At 41.3% G+C, this 21,586-nt stretch overlaps 1 protein-coding gene across 10 annotated transcripts in view; it reads right to left on the bottom strand.

Moving 5' to 3' along the window:
* Window positions 1–21,586, bottom strand: part of STARD13 (StAR related lipid transfer domain containing 13) — a 493,326-nt gene that overhangs the window by 97,232 nt on the left and 374,508 nt on the right. The window contains exon 1 of one of the 10 annotated variants that reach the window (XM_059892088.1): window positions 53–451. The exons of 8 other annotated variants lie outside the window; for them this stretch is intronic. The gene's annotated coding sequence lies outside the window, so the exon portion shown is untranslated. Of the gene's footprint in view, window positions 1–52; window positions 452–21,586 lie in introns of those variants that run through there. One more of the 10 variants, XM_024999935.2, reaches the window with a different exon arrangement.

Here is a 21,586-nt window from a genome sequence, read left to right as displayed (position 1 = left end):
TGTATCAATAACAAAAACTCCCAGTACAGCTAGGAAGTAACTGCTGTCTTACCCACCGCCAGGACCTCTTCTATGAAATACAGGCTCACTTTGTTTAAAACGTTCTTAAGGCTGTGCTGTACCTTTGAAACAAAACCACTCTCTTCTTCATTTTCTGCCTTCTTGAAAATCGCTTCTCCGAAACTGACAGATGGTGCGTCTGTCACTGAGTGTTTCCTCTTCGTTATCTCTGCCAGCTAATATTTCCCCTGTGCTTAGCTGCTGTCTGTGAGGCTGTGTTCCACATCATTCTAGCCTGATCAATGGTGTGCCTGGTTTGAGGTTGGTTTTGGCCCCGCCTCCAGCTCTAAGAGGAAAAAAACCCCCGAAAACTCACAGCTGGATTTCCTATAAATCCTCTCCTTCCAATCTGGCTCTGTAGCTATGGCACATACTAGAGGGAAAAGCTGCCAGTCACAAACCAAGAGGGGCGATCCTTGCCTGAGGTCCCCTTGTGCCAGTGCCCAGTGTGTAGGTTATATAACAAACCCCATGGTTAGCTGACCTGAAACTTCACAGGGCAGGAGGAAGCATTTTCACCAGGCTTAGGTTTTTCCATGCCTAGTGAGTCTCAAAAGAAGATGCCTGTGACTGAAACACACACACACACACACACGCGCAGGAGGAAGCATTTTCACCAGGCTTAGGTTTTTCCATGCCTAGTGAGTCTCAAAAGAAGATGCCTGTGACTGAAACACACACACACACACACACACACACACAGGAGGAAGCATTTTCACCAGGCTTAGGTTTTTCCATGCCTAGTGAGTCTCAAAAGAAGATGCCTGTGACTGAAACACACACACACCCACACACACACACACACACGTATTGCACATGACTGAATATTTTTTAACATGTTAAAATTATGAAAACTGATTCCAAGGAGAAAATGGGAAAAAAAATCCAAATAAAAGAGTATCAGATTGGTATGCTTGCACTTTTCTATCCTAAAACAGAGGTCATCATTCACATTTAGATGACACTGTAGCCCCTGAAAGACAGGATCTGCCGGTACTCATACTACCAATGAATTCTGTGAGTCAAGAGAAGGCATGGGCTGCATTTCAGGTTCGAGAGAGAGAGAAGACTGCTCCACCAAGTATAGTTGACCATGCAACACCAGTCTGCTCTGGAATCACTAGGGCATAGGGAGCACTTTCGGATTTACATACTCTGCACAGTCCACAGTAGTCAAACCTGACCAGGTAGAAAGGCTAAATGTCTACTGCAAATAGCCTCGTGAGTGCTGTTAAAATAAGGCTAAGGATTTGAAGACTGCACCAGGACCCAGAGTCAGAAGACCTGGATTCAAGTCACAGTGGCTTGGACAGTGGCCCCAAACAAAAAAGGCACAGGGTAAAGATCCAGAGACCAAACAGGTGATTTCAAAATTAAAATAAGATGATAAAATATGCTGTTGTTACTATTTCAACTTTTGTATTGTTCTTTCCAACAACAGAGAGAATATTAAATACTATTAATATTGAATCTGGCAAAGGATGGTACCAAACAAAATACCACTACCTGTGGTAAGGAAAGATAAAGATAAAAAGATTCTGGGAATAGCATTCAGGATACCAAGTGCATGCTCAGGATAACAATAACTCAGATTTTGAATATCTGAACTCTATAGTGAGGGCAGACGTGGTAAGCATAGGTCAGAATGGGGTTGAGTAGTAAGTCTGAAACCTTAGTTGTCCTTCTGCATTTTCACAAAAGAATCTGGGAACCATCACGTCTCATCAGTCTTTGAGTCCCTTAAGAGCACGGATATACACAATTGGTGTTCACTAAATATGTGAATGAGTGAGAAACTGAACTAGATAAGAGCCACTCACTGTAAACGAGGAATTGCAGATGATAGTGAGAAACCCAGCTTGCAGTTGGAAAATCAGGTTCTTCAAGGCTGAGACTCCGTGTGTGTCCTTCCAGTACTGTCAAATATGAGGTTGGGATTTGTGGGGAAAGCAGGTTTCTGGGTCACTCAAAAGAGAGGATCTCTGCTTGTGGACCACTGATCCGATCCAGCCTTCTACGCTCACCCCTAACCATCTCCCCTTCCTCATTTCTTCCCATGAGAATGCCATCTGCTGACATGAGTGTGTGTCAAGAACCAGGATGTTTACAAACATCTCTTTAATGAAAGTATGTGGATTGTTAGAGTAAATTCTTCCTAATAGGGGATGGAAGTCCTTGTTGGCTGTGGCTGGCAAGAAGTAAGCTTTCCAAATCCAGAGGAACTCTGCTCTGTGTGGGCTGTGTCAGGGGCAGCTGTGGACCCACCAGGGGCAAGGAAAGGCAGATGCGTTGGGTTCCTACTCCTACTCCGCCTGCCTCCCACTGCCAGTGTGTTTTTGAGTTCTTGACCAAATGCACTGGAAAGTTAACCTACTTTGATAATGGCTTCAGGTGTTTGATCTCTTTCCCACAAGCTGAAAGATTAGATTAATTTGGGGTAAGAGAATTTACTGAGTGTGAAGGTTTAACCTAATGAATCCTTTTGCACATCTATGATATGCAAGGCATTCTATGAGGCTTTCAGCAGATACATGCTTGCAGTAGCAGGTTTACCACAGGCAACACGAAAGATTACAATCCAAAAGAGGATATGAGAACAGCGGGGGAGGGAGAGTGCAGCTGGGGCGCAAGGGGGAGAGATCACATCGTTTGGGGAGTGGGGGGTGGGAGAAGCAGAAAACACGACTGGGGTGGTAGCATTCAAGTTTGGGGAGGATCTGCGTGGGCAGAGATGAAGGAGGACACGTGAAAGAGGAGGGCTCTCCCGCAGGAAAGAATGAGCCCAAAGGCACAGAGGCAGGGACAGAGCAAGCTCCGGAAATGATGAACCATCTGCTTCTGCTGAAGCACAGAAAACATATGGGAGAATCACGGGGGTATGAGACTCCCAAGGCAAGGAGGAACCATACTGTGGTGTGGTCTTGAGCGCCGGGAGGGGGTGTGGCGAGTTTATACTAAGTTCAACCAGCAGTCCTGAGCCTTTGGAGATCTTTGAGCATAGTGTAACATAGTCTGAGCAGTGAAATCAAGAAACACTATTTAGGACACCTGGAGTCACAGGCAAATTTGACCTTGGAATACGGAATGAAGCAGGGCAAAGGCTAATAGAGTTTTGCCAAGAAAATGCACTGGTCATAACAAACACCCTCTTCCAACAACACAAGAGAAGACTCTATACATGGACATCACCAGATGGTCAACACCGAAATCTGATTGATTATATTCTTTGCAGCCAAAGATGGAGAAGTTCTATACAGTCAGCAAAAACAAGACCAGGAGCTGACTGTGGCTCAGATCATGAACTCTGTATTGCCAAATTCAGACTTAAATTGAAGAAAGTAGGGAAAAGCCACTAGACCATTCAGGTATGACCTAAATCAAATCCCTTATGATTATACAGTGGAAGTGAGAAATAGATTTAAGGGCCTAGATCTGATAGATAGAGTGCCTGATGAGCTATGGAATGAGGTTCGTGACATTGTACAGGAGACAGGGATTAAGACCATCCCCATGGAAAAGAAATGCAAAACATCAAAATGGCTGTCTGGGGAGGCCTTACAAATAGCTGTGAAAAGAAGAGAAGCAAAAAGCAAAGGAGAAAAGGAAAGATATAAACATCTGAAGGCAGAGTTCCAAAGACTAGCAAGAAGAGATAAGAAAGGCTTCTTCAGAGATCAATGCAAAGAAATAGAGGAAAACAACAGAATGGGAAAGATTAGAGATCTCTTCAAGAAAATCAGAGATACCAAAGGAACATTTCATGCAAAGATGGGCTCGATAAAGGACAGAAATGGTATGGACCTAACAGAAGCAGAAGATATTAAGAACAGATGGCAAGAATACACAGAAGAACTGTACAAAAAAGATCTTCATGACCCAGATAATCAGGATGGTGTGATCACTGACCTAGAGCCAGACATCCTGGAATGTGAAGCCAAGTGGGCCTTAGAAAGCATCACTATGAACAAAGCTAGTGGAGGTGATAGAATTCCAATTGAGCTATTCTAAATCCTGAAAGACGATGCTGTGAAAGTGCTGCACTCAATATGCCAACAAATTTGGAAAACTCAGCAGTGGCCACAGGACTGGAAAAAGTCAGTTTTCATTTCAATCCCAAAGAAAGGCAATGCCAAAGAATGCTCAAACTACTGCACAATTGCACTCATCTCACACGCTAGTAAAGTAATGCTTAAAATTCTCCAATCCAGCCTTCAGCAATATGTGAACTGTGAACTTCCTGATGTTCAAGCTGGTTTTAGAAAAGGCAGAGGAACCAGAGATCAAATTGCCAACATCCGCTGGATCATGGAAAAAGCAAGAGAGTTCCAGAAAAACATCTATTTCTGCTTTATTGACTATGCCAAAGCCTTTGACTGTGTGGATCACAATAAACTGTGGAAAATTCTGAAAGAGATGGGAATACCAGACCACCTGACCTGCCTCTTGAGAAATTTGTATGCAGGTCAGGAAGCAACAGTTAGAACTGGACATGGAACAACAGACTGGTTCCAAATAGGAAAAGGAGTACGTCAAGGCTGTATATGGTCACCCTGCTTATTTAACTTCTATGCAGAGTACATCATGAGAAACGCTGGGCTGGAAGAAACACAAGCTGGAATCAAGATTGCCGGGAGAAATATCAATCACCTCAGATATGCAGATGACACCACCCTTATGGCAGAAAGTGAAGAGGAACTAAAAAGCCTCTCGATGAAGGTGAAAGTGGAGAGTGAAAAAGTTGGCTTAAAGCTCAACATTCAGAAGACGAAGATCATGGCATCCGGTCCCATCACTTCATGGGAAATAGATGGGGAAACAGTGGAAACAGTGTCTGACTTTATCTTTCTGGGCTCCAAAATCACTGCAGATGGTGACTGCAGCCAGGAAATTAAAAGACGCTTACTCCTTGGAAGGAAAGTTATGACCAACCTAGATAGCATATTCAAAAGCAGAGACATTACTTTGCCAACAAAGGTTCGTCTAGTCAAGGCTATGGTTTTTCCTGTGGTCATGTATGGATGTGAGAGCTGGACTGTGAAGAAGGCTGAGCGCCGAAGAATTGATGCTTTTGAACTGTGGTGTTGGAGAAGACTCTTGAGAGTCCCTTGGACTGCAAGGAGATCCAACCAATCCATTCTAAAGGAGATCAGCCCTGGGATTTCTTTGGAAGGAATGATGCTAAAGCTGAAACTCCAGTACTTTTGCCACCTGATGCGAAAAGTTGACTCATTGGAAAAGACTCTGATGCTGGCAGGGATTGGGGGCAAGAGGAGAAGGGGACGACAGAGGATGAGATGGCTGGATGGCATCACTGACTCGATGGACATGAGTCTGGGTGAACTCCGGGAGTTGGTGATGGACAGGGAGGCCTGGCGTGCTGCGATTCATGGGGTCGCAAAGAGTCGGACACGACTGAGCAACTGATCTGATCTGATAAAGGAGAGAGTGAGGCTTCTCCAGCGGCTCAGCAGTAAAGAATCTGCCTTCAATGCAGAGATGCAGGCTCAGTCCCTGGGTTGGGAAGATCCCCTGGAGGAGGGCATGGCAACCCAATCCAGTATTCTTGCCCAGAGAATCTCATGGACAGAGGAGCCTGGTGGGCTACAGTCCATAGAGTCACAAAAAGTTGGACACGACTGAAGCGACTGAGCATGCACACACACATACAGATGAGAGTAGGCAGACTGAAACACTTAGGGGCCTATTGTAATAATTTAAGCGACAGGTCATAAAGACTCAAATTTGAAGGATGAGGGTAAAAAAGGAATGGTTCTATAGGCAGTTGCATAGCTAAGAGAGTCAAAGGAGATAAGTCAAAGAAAATACTACCTTGAGGGACTTCCCTGGAAGTCCAGTGGTTAAGACTCCATGCTCTCAGTGTAGGGGGCATGGGTTTGATCCCTAACTGGATAAATGAGGTCCCTGAATGTCGAACAGTGAGATAAAAAAAAAAAAATACTACCTTGATAAATTTTTTTTTGGAGATATTTGCAGGCATGTGTAAAAAAAAAAAAAAACCCAACTTTTAATTTCAGTAATATTTGTAATCACTGAAGATTGCAAACTACCTAAATGCCCACCACCAGGAACCTTACAAGTAAATTAAGGTACCTTCATAGAATGAAATTCTATATGCAGATATCTAAAATATACATGAGGCACCACCTGCAAGGCAGGAGACCCCGGTTCGATTCCTGGGTTGGGAAGATCCCGTGGAGAAGGAATAGGCTACCCACTCCAGTATTCTTGGGCTTCCCTGGTGGCTCAGATGGTAAAGAATTTGCCTGCAATGTGGGAGACCTGGGTTTGATCCCTGGATTGGGAAGATCCCCTGGAGGAAGGCATGGTAACCCACTCCAGTATTTTAGCTTTGACAATCCCCATGGACAGAGGAGGAGCCTGATGGGCTACAGTCCATGGGGTAGCAAAAAGTTGGATGTGACTGAGCCTGTACACGCACCGGGAAGCTGAGGCAGAGTCCGGGTGATAGGCACCAGACTGCCAGTGGTTAAGGATTATTTGTAGAAGAGAAGTTATAGGCAGGGAGTAAATTTATGTCAAAGAAAGAAAAATACTGAGGAGTGGAATGAGCACTGGGTGGGACTCAGGATTTGAATTTTGCTTTCAGATTGGCACCTGTCTTCCCCAGAACCAGGTCAACCTAGGCACTGTATGACCTAGCCACATGTATGTGTGAGTTCTGCCCACAACCATCAACTGGAAGATGCCAGAAACCTGTCTAATCCAACTCTGCCTATATTCATGGTCAAAAGACCAATAGCCACGTGTCCCAGGTAAATTAGTACTTGAAAAGGAACACTGTCCATGTTTGGGACAAAAATGCTTTTAAGGATCAAACCAGGTAGCATCGTAAAGGGCATGACATCTGAAGCTTCCCATTTTTATCAAAATTCTAGGCATAAGAAGTCATCTACGTATTACAAGTAATTTCCATGCCCATGTGTAAGTACAATGCAAGTTCATGTAGGAAGAACAGCAATAATAATTAGGCCTGATCTGCTGGCCCTCAGTTTTGTAATTCTTAAGCTGGGGACTAATACTTCAATCACCAATTCCTTTCTTTTCAACAATAGGACATCTTTAGTGATTACATAGGAAAAATAAAGTCTAGCCTCACAGGAGGGGTGTGGAACCTCAACAGCAAATCCTGGGGGTCTATGGCTGCTGTGTGTTGTTAGAAAGGCACTGATCCAAAAGGTAATGGATATGACTCCTTGGGGATGTTGTTTTCTTCGGTGTACAGAGCCAGGACAGACAATTAAACATTTCTCATCAGCTCTGTAGAGAGGAAAACACACCGAGGAAATGGGGACGTGACAGAGGAACACAGCACATCAATGGAAGAGCCTTTCCTACTTAACGCGTAGACAATTTGCCTTGTGTGCAGAATTTGTGCAAAGCAAATTAAGAGTAGGATTTCGCAGCTGGTGAGGGCAGTATGGCTTCATGAATTAGAGTATGTTCTGTCTTTCATGCAGTGAAACAAATTACTTTATGTCCCAAATGCTTGGGTTTTAATCTTGAAACTGCCCGGTACAAGCAGCGTGAGGATGGACAAGTGACTTGAGATTTCTCCTTGTTAAATGGATAACAGTAAGGCAACTGTTAGGGGTGCTGTGAAGATCAAGTGGGTTAATACATGTAAAATGCTGGTATAAGAGCGTGGAGCATGGTATAAGCTTTCAATAGGTGTTATCTACCATTCCAGAGGGAGAAAGTAAAAATATAGGTGATTACGACTACACTTAAAAGGCTGATTCTGACTAATTGCAATTCAAGTAACAGAACCCTCTGTAAGAAGAGCTAATTGCAGTACTCATCCGTAATGTACTTTAAAACACTTGAGCATATATGGTTGGTGCTATTAATACATGTGTGTTGTTTAGGTTAAGTTAAAACCCAGGTGCTGTCAGCATCAGATAAAGCATTCAGAGTCTGAGACAATCTAGCTGGCCTTCTGACAAGGGAGCCTGAACTTCAGAATTGGCTGTTACAACTCCTCCTTTGTAACCATTTCCACATCAACAATCCCCAAGTAGCATTCTGAGAGTCAAAAATGGGTTTCAATTGGTGAAAATTGTTACACTGACTAGCATGCTTGGTGGGATTAAAGTGTCCAAGAAATATATGTTGACATTTCAGTGTAAAAACCCAGTAAGACCTTGATCTGAACCTCTGTTAATAATGCCCCAGTCTAAAGCCCTAAATAGGCCTAGACCTGTAATCAGTATGATTTGGTTGTAAGATTTTGGAAAGAGTAGTAGTTGATCCTTTTTTAATTCAAAACTTGCTTCTTTGACCACCCTTGTTTACCAAAAAGGACCTAAGAATTGTGCATGATCAATCTGATAATCTTAGTTCATGTTCACAACCATCACTTTTAGAAGATTATGTTTGCCTGATGCAGGCTATAAGGGTGAGACAATCTGTTTTTGGAATCTGGGTGTTTGCCTCAAGCTTCTTTTGAGTCTTTTATATAAGGCTGTGGTTGAAGCATCTAAAAGGAAAGTGAAGAAGAGCTGGAACTTCTTGAAACTTGTATTTATCGATTTATGTTGGGAGGGGTGTGTTTGCTTGTTAATAAAAGTCAATATATCTGACAGAATTTGGTCCTACATTGGATTGTCAATATGACTCAGTTGTGACTTTGGGGGAGAGTAGTTGAGACCTTCTTTTGCCTCAAAAGTTCTTCTTTGACTACTATTATCTGGCAAAAAAAATCTAAGAGTTGTGCAGGACCAATCTGATCATTTGTGTTTACTAATAAAGATGGTACAGAGCTCGGAACCCATAAGGCATTTAAGAATACCAGCAAAAGTTCAAAGTTTGCTTGACTAAAGAGCCTAGGACACAGATGCTTCTTTTGATCATATTTGCTTTAGATATTGAATTCTAAGTAATCCACCAATTTCTTAGCAAAAAGAAACTAGGAAAAAAACACATCAGAAATGTACTACTCATTATTTGCTTTATGCTATGAATATAATTATAAGTATGAAATCTTATAGTATAGGTTCTTATCCTGTAGTATATAGGTTCATTCACTATTAATAAATTTTTATTATCTTCACAAAGTAAAATCAAAGACTGTAATACATTCTGCTGCTGCTGCTAAGTCGCTTCAGTCGTGACCGACTCTGTGAAACCCCATAGACGGCAGCCCAACAGGCTCCCCCGTCCCTGGGATTCTCCAGGCAAGAACACTGGAGTGGATTGCCATTTCCTTCTCCAATGCATGAAAGTGAAAAGTGAAAGTGAAGTCGCTCAGTCGTGTCCAACTCTTCTCGACCCCATGGACTGCAGCCCACCAGCCTCCCCTGTCCCTGGGATTTTCCAGGCAAGAATACTGGAGTGGGGTGCCATCACCTTCTCCAATAATACATTCTAATAACTGATAAATATAACTATAGATATTTTCTTTAAAATATTTTAATTACATCAAATAATGCTCATTGTAAAGTTTTAAATAAAAGTCCCCTTTTTATCCACAATTCCTAATTCTACTTCCCTTCCTAGAGCTAATCACTATGAACAGCTTAGTGTCTATTTTCTGAACTTTATATATATATATATGTAATATACACATATAACTTTTCATGTATATATAATATATACATGGGCTTCCCAGGTGGTGCAATGGTAAAAGAATCCACCTGCCAATGCAGGAGATGCAAGAGATGAGGGTTTGATCACTGGGTTGGGAAGACCCCCTGGAGGAGAAAAATGGCAACCCACTCCAATATTCTTGCCTGGGAAATCCCAGGAACAGAGGAGCCTGGAGGGCTACAGACCATGGGGTCGCAAACAGATGGCCATGACTGAGTACACATACACACAATATGTATACACACATATTTCATATGTGTAAAATACACACACATTGCTACATATATGTACATACATCCATGTTGTACACCCATTAGATAATTATCTTTACATAAATAGAATCATATTATATGTATTATCCAAAGACTTACTTTGTTCACTTAGCAGTCTTAGAGATGTTCAAATGAACAAATGTAAAAGCTACTAACTTAACCCAGTGGAATACCAATGACTATTTAGTCAAAATCTGGTACCAGTGAAGCAAGGCCAAAGAAGTCACGCTGCTCTAGAATGGAGTCAGAAACACAACTGTACTTTTCTAGATGGGTCATTTGTCAGATCTGTCCCTTCTGTTCCTCTCCAATAACTTTAAACCCTGGACAGTGTGGAAGAACAGATGGATGAATGAGTGACAACACAAAACTCACATAAATAAAAAATTAATTGCGTGGATGAATGAATAAAGAAATTGTGGTATGTGTATACAATGGAATATTACTCAGCCATAAAAAAGAACATTTGAGTCAGTCCTAATGAAGTAGATGAACCTAAAGCCTGTTATACAGAATGAAGTAAGTCAGAAAGAGAAAAACAAATACCATATATTAACACATGTATATGGAATCTAGAAAGATGATACTGATGAGCCTATCTTCAGGGCAGCAGTGGAGATGCGGACAGAGAGAACAGACTTGTGGCCTCAGTAGGGGAGGGTGGGATGACTTGAGAGAGCAGCATGGAAACATATCAATTACCATATGTAAAATGGATAGCCAGAGGAAGTTTGTTCTATGACTCGGGGAACTCAAACCAGGGCTCTGTGAGAACCTAGAGGTATGGGACGGAGTGGGACAGAGGTTCGAGAGTGAGGGGACATACATATGCCTATGGCTGATTCATGTTGATATATGGCAGAAACCAGCACAATATTGTAAAGTAATTATCCTCCAGTTTAAAAAAATACAATAATTAAAAAAAATTGAGTGGAATTTGGTTCCTGTACTTGCTGTAGGTGACAGACTATCCCTCTAGCATGCCCACAGGTATCGGGAGTCTGTCTGCTTTTTTTATACCCCATTTTAAGCAGAAAATAAATACCACCTTCTATGGTTGAGTTTCTTTTACTTATGGCACTGAAAACGTTGAGCTTTCAGATTCGGATACTGAGTTGCGTGGATGCATGTGCCTTCGGAGCACGAGCAAGCAGCGGCGTGTGCTAGTCTGCAGGGGTCCTGCAGTCAGGCACAGGCAGGAGCAGGTGTGCACAAAGAGGGCTCTGTGACTACCCACAGTCTCTGGGGTCATGGAACCCATTTTCAGGTTGCAACTTGTGGTTTTCACGTTCTCAGGATACTGTGTGTGCCTCCAACACAATTTCAGTAGCAAACATTCCAGGTAATGTTGAAAACCAAACAAGCTCAAGTTTATGTTGTGCTCTAAAAACAAACTCTCCCCAAATCCCTTTTCTAGCATTTAACATCCCTAAAGCTCTGTTTGGAGAAAGAAATGGCAACCCACTCCAGTATTCTTGCCCGGAGAATCCCACGGACAGAGGAGCCTGGAGGGCTACAGCCCATGGGGTCCCCAGGTGTTGGACACTACTGAGCGACTAACACACAAACAGGTTTAAAAAAACACAAAACTATCATATAATTTCTACTACATTAATCCCTTTTCTTTTTCTAGTGAAAAGTTACTTTTCATTACAAAATTACAAATTTTCTCTTTGTTTCTAGTACATATTGTTTAACATGGAAAGTTCTGCGAAGCCTGTTATGTTTTCAGGTAGAGGCAGCCTACTATAATATATTCTCAGTTTGAAGTAAATCAAGGTAACTGGCTGGAGCACTTGGATTACTGACTGTTTTTTTCTTAACTTTCTTTATCTGAAAAGATTACATAAGAAAAGTCTGAGGCACATAGGCAGCAGGAGGGCTCTGAATGAACTGAAGGAGCAATGACAGCTGTACATGTAATTCAAATGGTAAGAACTTAATTCCACATCAGGTACAGTTTAAAAATGTCAGCACTGCCTTATCTATGTGATGCTCCACTGTACGTGTAGGATTTCTACTTCAATCCTTGTAAAATTCCAAGTTATAAACTTCTGGTTTCTATTACATAGAGGAAAAAAAAGAGTAATAGAGGCAAAGCTTGTCATAAAAAGTTAGCTGTACCTTGAGAAGTCCTACTGAAAATGGAGAAAATAAAATCATGCAAGAATAATTGGGTTCACCACTGTGGGCTCAGAAGAATATAAGCCATGAGGAAAAAAAAAAAGAATATTCATCTTGGCAGCATCTCTCTGACAAATCTGAGGCTCTGGAGAGCTGGCTTGCGGTTTCTGTTGCCAAGGAATGGAACCTACTTTGGCACTCGTGTGGTAGGAAGGTATGTGGAGTTCTGGCATCCAGCAGCTGAGACCAGAGAAAGTCAACAGGTGGGCAGAAAATATAAACTACCTGCTGGGGCGATGCCAACTTCACAAATAGTACACGGGATGATCCCGCAAGAATGGACTTGCCTCTTGGAAACTGGCACCAGCGTGCTTCAGGATTGTCTACCCTAATTCCATGCCTGTCTTTTCCTTTCACTCCTACTGTTAAGTAACCCTTCACCTTATTATACTGGTTTACGTTTTCAACGGTGTTATCTTTAATTCTAGGTGGAGAAATCCACAATTCCTGGGTGTAACACAGGAGCCCGCTCTAATTATGATGCTAATGGCGACAACCAGGGAGCCCGGTTTGGAGGAACAAAGCCCCCGTCACATGACGGGTCAGGCTGATCACTTTCTAAACTGGATTTCTTCCACTGCTTTGAAGTCACCAGTCATTGAGGCTCTGGAGAGCTGGCTTGCGGTTTCTGTTGAAGTCACCAGTCATTGCCTTGCTCAATTTGTAGGCAGCCCAGAGTTCTGACTTTTATTCAGGGTTACCATCAGAAATCGGATTACGGAATTTTTAATGCATGTGCATTATAATGCAATGAAATTTCAAAAAAAAAAAAAAAAAGAGTCTCGGATTGCTCTTAAACTTTGAAATTTCAGAACAAAAGCAGACCTAAGTAGATTCTGAAACTATCATGAGCAGCATCTTTTTAAACCTTGCAAACCAAAAGCACATCCCTCACTTTTTTGCTAATATCTGATTGCTTTCTAATAAGCGCTCTACATGATTTGATCTAAACCAACTTCAGAACTAACTTGGAAGCCTACTTATCTAAGAGGCTCAGGCGTGCTCGGATCCTAAACTGGTTCCTCATTTTGCTGTGATGCGTGGGTGGCCGTGAGCATTCCTGGCAGCTATAAGGCATTTGCTAATGTATTTGGCTTTTAAAGTTGTTAATCATACTTATCAACACAGGCAAGCAGTACTGGCCACAAAAGATTAGCTACTCTACTACAATGGTCCCAATAGTCCCAACCCAGGAACATCAGCACCAAGTGATAACTACCTCAGCCAGCTACAACCATCAATGACTTCAGAACTTATTAAAAACCTTAGCTTCTAATAAATCCCAGATTTTCTTTTCCATCACCGTAAATACACACACACACACACACACACACATACACACACACACCCCCTCCCCTCGCTAAGACCATTTGCAGTGCTGTATATTGTTTGTATTTTTAAAACAGCTAGGATGCACTTTAGAATACCACACATATTTTGAGTTTTAAAGTGACCTTTACTGTTAAGGGTTTCAGGTGCTACTGAACTCATACGAAAAAATGTGTATAATAATCAGGACAGAGACTGCTTTCCAGGGAAACTAAGCCTTGTTCAAATCCTTTGAAAGCATTAGATGCTAACTGCAGTTTTTCTCCTAGGCACACAAAACATTGTTTTATTTAGAGAACAAGAAAATAATTCACCCAACTCAGAAGTGAGTGCATCAGAGGATTCATAAATAAAATTAGTATGGGGGGGGAATAGATACCTAGAGCTGAGCCTGCTAGTCTCTGGTGAAATCTGGTTTTCACTGAAAGACTCTTGCATAACAGACTGCGTGCTCATCAGCAGACATATTTTCGTTAAAGTGCCCAAGTCTGGGGCATGGTGTTCATTCTTCCCGGCCCATCTTTATCCCACAAGGCTAATATTAGCATAACTTCTATAAAACAAAACCAGTAAAGGTTCATCTTCTATTTCAATTCTCAGAGAACTTTCTACACAGTGACCTTGAGGTAACCTGTGACCCATCCACTTTGTAATATATCATGGTTTATATATATATATATATATATACACATATATATATATATATATATATATACACACACACACACACACAACCAAACCCAGTAATGCTCTATTCTGTTGACCATGGAAAAGTTGGAGTTTGGAACCATGCTGCTTGAACATGATAACAGTCCTCATATTTGATGTCAGTTTCATCACTTGGGCTTCCCTGGTGGCTCAGATGGTAAAGAATCTGCCCGCAACGTGGGAGACCTGGGTTTGATCCCTGGGTTGCGAAGATCTCCTGGAGGAGGGCATGGCAACCCACTCCAGTATTCTTGCCTGGAGAATCCCCATGGACAGAGAAACCTGATGGGCTACAGTCCATGGGGTCATAAAGAGTTGGACATGACTGAGCAACTTATATTGTTGTTATTGTGTTCATCACTTGAAGACGTGGTTACTTCATGGTTTATATATGGACTGAACCACTGTGGGAAACAGAGATATCTCACTTTCTAGGTGTCTTCAAAGGAATGCAGAATACTATTTCCCTAAAGTGTCTAAATGCAGGCCATTCCAAAAACAGAAATGGACCAGATAGCTTCTTGGGATGAAGAACATGATCAGTAATATTTGACTAGATGCTATCCAGGTGGCCCAGTGGTAAAGAATCCACTTGCGAATGCAGGGGATGTCAGAGATGTGGGTTTGATCCCTAGGTCAGGAAAATCCCCTGGAGAAGGAAACGGCAGCCTGCTCCAGTATTCTTGCTTGAGAAATCCCATGGACAGAGGAGCCTGGCAGGCTACAGTTCACAGGGTTGCAAAGAGTTGGAAATGACAGCTGCTGAGCAGCCATCCATGACAGCCCACAAGACAAGAAATTTGAAAGATGCCCCCCAACTCCCTGCCCAGCTCATTGTTTTTGGTGACATGTGCAAACAGTAGTGACAAAGCATCTGCAGAGGTGAGGACCAACTGGAGACCTTCCCACTCTTAGAAACTGAGTCTTCTATCTCTATCATTTCAGTTAAGTTCAGTCGCTCAGTTGTGTCCAACTCTTTGTGACCCCATGGACTGCAGCACACCAGGTTTTCCTGTCCATCACCAACTCCCAGAGCATGCTCAAACTCAAGTCCATTGAGCTGGTGATGCCACTATCTATCTCTATCTATCTATTACTCTATCTGTCACTATCTATCTCTATGGTGCCTTGAAAAACTCTCTCCATCCAGCCTGCTCCTGCCAAACGTGTCACTTGTCAGGCTGGGCAATGGGAAGAGCAAGAATCACTTGTTTTCTGGACAAGAAGCCATGTGGCTGCTCAGAGGATACAGGGACTTTTGCAAGGGATGTAGGGCCTATAGAGCCATCAAAGTGACCTCAGGGTTTCTCCACTCACTGCTGTGCTGGGTGATGGTGCCTCATCAGGCAGCTCTTTCAAAACAGTAAGATTCAAGGGAAAATCTGAGAGAGAGAGAGAGAGAAAGCAAGCAAGAGAGGGCAGTGCAGCCCCACTGGGAAGAATGCCACTGAGTCCTAAATAAGAAACACTTTGTTAAAAATATTTTCACAAACTTATAAGCTTTTGCACAGCAAAACAAAACAAAACAAAACAAAAATGACAAAAAAACTATAAACCAAAACAAAATGACAACCTACGGACTGGGAGAAAATATTTGCAAAAGATGTGACCAACCAGAGCTTAACTTTCAAAATATACAAACAACTCACATAACTCAATATAAAAAAACAAAAAAACAAAACAACAACAACAAAACCCCCAAAGAACCCAATCAAAAATGGCCAGAAGACCTAAATAGACATTTCTCAAAAGAAGACATACAGATAGCCAACAGGCACATGAAAAGATGCTTAACATCGCTATTATTAGAGAAATGCAAATAAAAACTATAATTAGGTTTCACCTCACACCAGTCAGAATGAACATCATCAAAAAGTCTACAAATATGAAGTGTTGGAAGAGCTTCCCTGGTGGTCCACTGGTTAAGAATCCACCTTGCAATGCAGGGGACGTGGGTTTAATCCCTGCTTGGGGAACTAAGATCCCACATGCTGCAGAGCAACTAAGCCTGGTGTGCCACAAATAGTCTCCGTGCTCTGGAGCCCACTCGCTGCAACTACCGGGCCCAGAAGTCACAATTAGAGAGTCAGCGTGCTGCAGTGAAAGATCCTACGTGACACAACAAAGATCCGGCATGTCAAATAAGCAAATATTGTTTTGAAAATGCTGGAGGCCATGTGGAGAAGAGGGATCCCTCTATCCTGTAGATAGGAATGCAAATTAGTGCAGCCACTATGGGAAACAGTAAGGAAAACAGCATCTCAAAAAACTAGAAACAGACCTACCATACGATCCAGCAATCCCACTCCTGGGTATATATTTGGAGAAAACTCTAATTCAAAAAGAAGATACATGCACCCTAACGTTCATAGCAGCACCATTTACATTAGCCGTGACATGGAAGCAATCTAAGTGTCCACCAACAGATGAATGGATAAAGAAGATGTGGTGTGTGTGTGTGTGTGTGTGTGTGTGTATAGATATATAAAGTGATGGAATATTACTCAGCCATTAAAATGAATGAAATATTGCCATTTGCAGCAACATGGATGGACCTAGAAGTAACCAAATAAGTCAAAGACAAATATTATATGATTTCACTTATATTTGGAATCTAAAAAATAATATAAATGTATTCATTTATAAAACAGAAACGACTCATAGACACAGAAAACAATCTTATGGTTACCAAAGGGGAAGAGGAGGAGGAGAGATAAATTGGGAGTTTGGGATTAATTGGCACACATTATTATATATAAAACAGACAAACAACAAGGATTTACTATACAGAACAAGCAACTATATTCCATATCTTGTAATAATCTATAATGGAAAAGTAACTGAAAAAACTATATATATGTCTATGTGTATAACTGAAACACTTTGCTATATACCTGAAACTAACACAATATTGTAAATCAACTATCCCTCAATAAAAAAAATTTCAAAATTTAACATTAATTTTTTTTAATGCAAGTTTAATTAAAAACTACCAGCCCAGAAATTATGCTGGTAATTGCCCAGAAAAGATAAGGTACTTTCTTTTCCATCAAGAAGCTCTCAGAGTAGCAAGGGAGGAACTGATTATTTCTAAAAAGAAAGGCAAAGGATAGCAACATTTATTGAGTGTCCATTGCTATTTCCTTCTCCAGAGGATCTTCTCGACCCAAGGATCAAACCTGCGTCTCTTGCATCTCCTGCAGTGTCAGGCGAATTCTTTACCTTTAGCCCCTACTGAGTGTCAAAGCTTGGACAGCAGTATTCACAGTAGTCAAAAGGTGGAATCAAGCCAAGTACTCATCAGTGGATCAGTGGATAAACACAGCGTGGTATATTCGTACAGTTAAATATTGTTCGGCTTTAAGATGGAAGGATATCCTGACATGTGTTACAACACAGCCTTGAAGACATTATGCTAAGTGAAATAAGCCAGTCACAAAATGACAAATACTGCATGATTCAGCTCATTTGAGGTACCTGCTGCAGAGAGAGAAAGTAGAATGGTGGTTGCCAGGTGCTGGGGGGAGGGAGAGATGGGGAGTTGTTATTTATTGCGTGCAGAGTTTCAGGTCTGCAAGATGAAAAGAGGTCAGGAGATGAATGATGGTTGCATAACAATGTGAACGTACTGAAACATTACTGAACTCAATGTTTATTTAAAGCAATGCTTTTTCCCATAACCGATATTTCCTTATTTTGTTGAATAAAATAATTGAAAATTTCTGAATGTTCATATATCTACACAATTTAACATTCACTTAATACACTAAAAAGAGGTTATGATGGTAAATGTTATGTGTATTTTACTAAGTTAAAAAAATTGTTAATAATGTCAAGATGGCAACAGCATAACATTAAACCAAGGCTGGGCCCTTCTAACATGGGGCTCTGTCATAAACTTCAGGGCGGCGTGCCCATGAAGCTGGCCCCCAAGTCCTTGTCATGCTCTTAGAGTATTCACCACTGCTGGTCCGTATGGGGGATGTCCTCCCATTAAACTGTGAACTCCTTCAGAACAGTTTGATTCGTTTTACATTCCTGCATCATCACACACATATATATTTGATGCTAGAAGGTATGTATTATGTTCTTTGAAATTAATTCATATTATAAATGAAAAAATATAGACAAATTGTTTCATTAAAAAAAACAAACTTACAAGCATTCATAAATGAGGCTAATATATAACTAGCAGATACAGAACGTTTCCAGAAATACTTTCTGCTGCCTCTCCCTGCAGCATATTTAATGTCCTTTTCTATTGTGCGTCTGTTTCCTTTTCTTCGTAGTTCTCTGTTAGGGATGAAGAAGGAGTACAATATATATGCTAGTCACATAACATGTATATGGTAAAGCCCCAATAACATGTATATGGTAAAGCCCTTATTCCTCTGCTGTTTGAAATAAGATTTCAACCATGAGATTCCTCTTTGGCACTGCCTAATGTGGCAGAGGGAAGGCACTGGTGACCTGAAGAAACACGGCTCTCAGTCTAACTACTATAATTCTTATTTGTTCCCAGGTTGACTCTCACTGAGACTGAATTAATTTCGTGTTGATCACTGGTCCGTAAAACAGTGATAAATTAAACGATTGGTAAATACAATGACTTTCAAAGAGAGAGAAGGGTTAGGAATCCCATTTTCCATTTGGGGATTACTACAGAATTTCATTTCTGAAAAGAGATCACAGATTAATTTAGTTAAGAGCTGATAGTCAACTAAAAAAAAGAAAAACTTTGGTGGAAGTCATCCAACTTGTCCTAGATTACCCAGCATTTATTGGCAGTTTTGAGAGTCTGGGGAGAAAGTTATTAAAAGTGTTATCTGAGGACAATAGTTCAGACAATGCACTACAGGGTTAATAGAGTTTTCCCCTTGGTTCTGCAAGGACAGTGGTTTTTCATTACTTAGTTTATATGTCTTTTCCATATACATGATGCTGCCACATACTGAATTTTGGATAAATGAAGAGTCACTGTATCATTAGCTTAGAGGTTATTAAACACTTAGCATTTTCATTTCCTTAAGCGTAAGTATCCTTGATATATTTTTGTTTTATAAGATACAGCCTTGTGCTCGTCTCTTAAATCTTTTCCTTAATTAAAATAAAATCCCTTTATATCAGTATGTGTCTTCCTTCTAGATTCATTTTACCAAGGTAATTTAGATTTGTGAATATTTAGGTCTATAGTTTAATTTTACTCCTTCCTTTATCTTTCTATGACTAGTGGTAACGTTTGATTACAAATTTAGAAAAACCACATAACTGAAGTAACACTTGTTCCCCATGACCTGCTCAAGTTCCAAATAATTTATTCTTAGAGACTAATTTTATCTGTGCTCTTTCACTCTTTTAAAAACAAATCATTCTTTCAACCCAACTAACTACTCCAATTCCTTCACTTTTGCCTCATAAAAGTACAGAAAGTATATTAAAAGGCTACTGCCTGGCTATTGCCAAAAAGCGGTAGGACATTTAGATAGTAGTTTTCAAATTTAATTCTATTATCCAATTAAAAGAATTTAGTAAACAAACAATTGGACAATATGTGTAAATGTAATATCCAGCCTTCACTGAATAATTGATGCTTTTGAACTGTGGTGTTGGAAAAGACTCTTGAGGGTCCCTTGGACTGCAAGGAGATCAAACCAGTCAATCCTACAGGAAATCAGTCCTGAATATTCATTGGAAGGACTGATGTTGAAGCTGAAGCTCCAATTCTTTGGCCACCTGATGTGAAGAACTGACTCAACTGAAAAGATCCTGATGCTGGGAAAGACTGAAGGCAAGAAGAGAAGGGGACAATAGAGGATGAGATGGCTGGATGGCATCACCGACTTGACAGACATGAGTTTGAGTGAGCTCCAGGAGCTGGTGATGGGCAGGGAAGCCTGGCGTGCTGCAGTCCATGGGATCACAATGAGTCGGAAACGACTGAATGACTGAATTGACAGACTGAATACTCAGCCTAGTCTAGGTAATGTTTAGATAAAGTCTATTACTCTGGTCCATACTATAAAAAATACTACCTTTCATATCTTGAAATAGTAATTTTTAACCTTTTTTAGGTTTCAGGAAAGTTCCACTAAAGGTATGGATAGGTATATAATTTTTTCTCATAATTTCTGAAGTTTTAAAGAGATAAGAGGTCTCTAGATTAAGAACCCCAGCTCCAAAGAATAAACAAAAACAAACTAATTTGGCTCTTTCAACAAAGCAAACACCATTCCACTTTAATAGCTTTATGGGGGCTTCCCAGGTGGGGCTAGTGGTAAAGAATTCATTTGTCAATGTAGAAGATGCAAGGGTGGCCGGTTTGATTCCTGCAGGAGACACCAGGGACACGGGTTTGATTCCTGGGTTGGGAAGAATTCTTGCCTGGAGAATCCCACGGACAGAGGAGCCTGGTAGGCTACAGTGCCTAGGACTGCAAAGAGTCAGACACGACTGAAGCGACTTAGCACGCACACATAAAATACCTCAGCGACACCTCAGTGATCAGCTGCTTGTAGTCGGTCTCATCCACTACCTGTGAGCTTTGCTCAAGCCTCTGATGTGAAATCTCAAGTTGTCCCTCAGCAGATAGATACCCAGAGAGTCATCCTCTTGAAAGTTTCATCCCCAGTCCTTTCTGTCATAGTTCAAGGTCTGATGGACCTTGCAGTGATGGACTCAAAAGGATCTCATTGCCCTCATACACAGCTCAAATATGATCCCCAGTGGTTCAGCTCTATACAGATTAAAACACAGGGCTAATTTGTTCCAGAACTACATTCCATGTCAATACCTTGAAAATATTTTGCAAGTTTAACCCCAGAGGCAGTATGAATGCCCTCTTCCAAACAAATGAAGCTAGTCTAATTCTCAGGGAGAAGAGACAGTCGTGACTACGTATCTGGAGCTAAGGATTCCATTCCCCAAAACCACTCTCTCACCAGCAGAACTGCTTGGCATTGGGCAAAGCAATTCATTTCAAGTTCAGGATAAGGTTCACACTTCTAATACCCTGAATAAAGTACTCCAGGACCTTAAATACACTTTAAGGGAATTCCCTTGTGGCCTACATTAAGAAACTGTCTTGAAATCCAGGGGACGTGGGTTTGATCCCTGGTAAGGGAACTAAGATCCCACAAGCCTCAGAGCAACTGAGCCCGTGCGCAGCAACCACTGTGCCTGAGTGCTCTGGAGCCTGCGGGCCACATCTAGAGAGTGAGTCCATAAGCCAAACAGAAAGATGACATGGTGAAAATCCCACCTGCCTGCAACTAAGACCTGACGCAACCAAAGGAATAAATAAATATTTTAAAAACAATAAATTCATTTTAAGTTGGAAGTGACTGTGGAGGGGGAACAAGAAGGGAGGTAAGATGCTGGATGCAAACAGAGGTACCAAGGACAAATGT

This window comes from Bos taurus, chromosome 12 (genome assembly GCF_002263795.3).
Source record: "Bos taurus isolate L1 Dominette 01449 registration number 42190680 breed Hereford chromosome 12, ARS-UCD2.0, whole genome shotgun sequence".
NCBI classification, from domain to species: Eukaryota; Metazoa; Chordata; class Mammalia; order Artiodactyla; family Bovidae; genus Bos; species Bos taurus.
Note: the sequence above shows the minus strand (reverse complement) of the source record. Positions and strands in the feature narration are given on the sequence as shown.